The sequence below is a fragment of the Colobus angolensis genome, unplaced genomic scaffold (genome assembly GCF_000951035.1).
Source record: "Colobus angolensis palliatus isolate OR3802 unplaced genomic scaffold, Cang.pa_1.0 Scaffold3323, whole genome shotgun sequence".
NCBI lineage: Eukaryota > Metazoa > Chordata > Mammalia > Primates > Cercopithecidae > Colobus > Colobus angolensis.
This window is the reverse complement of record NW_012116626.1, coordinates 1-1,971: the sequence shown is the minus strand read 5'-3', so window position 1 is coordinate 1,971 and position 1,971 is coordinate 1. Positions and strand designations below refer to the sequence as shown.

Below are 1,971 nucleotides of genomic sequence, written 5' to 3'. Positions count from 1 at the left end.
ATTATCTTCGTAGTTAGACATACGCTTTTAGCTTAAAGGAAATTCATATAACCGCCACTGCTATAGATCTTTCCAATGACGTGCGCTCCCCCTCCTTCACCGTTTCACCCCCTACCGCTGCTTCTTAGATCAAAAGATTGTACTCAATAAATTGCCAGGCAACCAGAGCTCTGGGTCTTTTGCAGCCTTCACTCCAGCAACTGGCCCTCTGGACCTGCTTTAAAAAAATTTTTTTTTTTTTTGAGATGGAGTCTTTCTCTGTCGCCCAGGCTAGAGTGCAGTGGCGCGATCCCGGCTCACTGCAACCTCTGCCTCCCGGGTTCATGCCATTCTCCTGCCTCAGCCTCCCAAGTAGCTGGGACTACAGGTGCCTGCCACCATGCCTGGCTAATTTTTTGTATTTTTAGTAGAGATGGGTTTCACCATGTTAGCCAGGATGGTCTCGATCTCCTGACCTCGTGATCCACCTGCCTCGGCCTCCCAAAGTGCTGGGATTATAGGCCTGAGCTACCTCCCCCAGCATTTTTTTTTTCCCATTCTCACAGGGTGGAGTGCAGTGGCGCGATTTCGCTCACTGCAACCCCTGCCTCCCAGGTTCAAGTGATTCTCGCGCCTCAGCCTCCCGGGTTAGCTGGTGCGCCACCACACCCGGCTAATTTTTTATATTTTTAGTAGAGACGGGGTTTCGCCACGTTTCACATGCTGGTCTTGAACTCCTGACCTCAGGTGATCCGCCCGCCTCGGCCTCAAAGCATGTCCTCTAGAGTCTAACCTGTGGCCCCCAGGTTTCACCAGGAGCCCTTCCCCTACCTGAAGCTGAGTGGGACTCCGTCCACCCACGAGGAGCCCTGAACCTTGCACAGGTGTTGCACCGCCTCGCGGCTGATCCAGTATTCAAGGACGCTAGTGTGATGACTCAGGAAGTCCTAGAAAGGAGGAGACACCTGAGCCTGCAGAGTCCTGCCCCCTCCCGCGCCGCCCCACCGCCCGGCCACGCCCCCTCGGGTGAACGCCCCCTCCTCCTGCACACCTGCTCCTCCAGGCCCCCTACAGATGTGTGCTGGCATCGGCGCAGTGGCCTTGCGCCTCTGCCCACGTGGTCTTCCGCACAGAGAAATAGTGGCAGGAGCTCCCGAAGGGCAGCCACGACGTGGGACACGGCTCACAGGAACCTGCGGGGTGGCGAGGGTCAGAGACGTCGAGCAAACCGAGAGGATGCAGGGGGTAGGGGTTTGGCCCCAAGGGCCCAGGGGTGGAACCACAGGACCAGGCCAAGGTCAAAGAGCGAGGTACACGGGCAGGGTCCACTTACACCCTCCCACCCCCCTTCCCCCCGCTACCCTCTTTCCCCGTCACCCTCACTGTTCTGCAGCCTCACGGCCTCCAGCGCCAGGAACAGCCCAGGGCGGACGTCCTCGCAGTCCCTGCGGGCTTCAGCCAAGCCCTGGATCACTGCGGGGTCAAGGGAATGGGGATTTTGGTTGGGCTCAGGGTCAGGAGCAGGATCATGACTAGCTAAAGGTCAGGATCCCAGTCCGTAGTCATTGTACCCTCGGTGCCGGCGACCAGGATGGCACAGGGTCAAGGACGGTTACAACTGGGCAGGATCCAGGTGTGGCCGGCGCTAGGGGTGGCAGTCAAGGTCAGAGTGCAGCGTCAGGGTCAGGACGGGGTGCATGATCGGGGTCAGGGGTCAGCATTCAGGACGGGGTCGGGGTCGGGGCACATGGCCAGGACTCAGGGCTGGCGTCGTGTCGGGCTCTCACCGCGCTCAAGCAGTTCCCGCAGGGCGCTCTCCTGCTCCATCAGCTTTGCCTGCGCCTCCCCAAGCTCCGCGCGCGTGGTCTGCAGCTGCGTCTGCGTCCGCGAGCCTAAGAGCAGCTGGACCAGAGGGGCGAGGACCGCGAGGATGGGGCGGGACTTCGGAGACCAGCCCGTCCCGCCCCGCTCGCCGCAGGCCTCGCTCCCGTC

At 60.4% G+C, this 1,971-nt stretch overlaps 1 pseudogene across 1 annotated transcript; it reads right to left on the bottom strand.

The window, feature by feature from the left end:
- Nucleotides 1-228: 228 nt before the first annotated feature.
- LOC105518944 lies at nt 229-1,881 on the bottom strand (annotated as a pseudogene). Its single transcript, XR_001002899.1, has 5 exons — nt 1,767-1,881; nt 1,357-1,452; nt 1,031-1,172; nt 588-926; nt 229-312 (listed from the first exon to the last, which is right to left on the bottom strand). The product of XR_001002899.1 is annotated as a C-type lectin domain family 4 member G-like (transcript).
- Between the last annotated feature and the right edge of the window lie 90 nt (nt 1,882-1,971).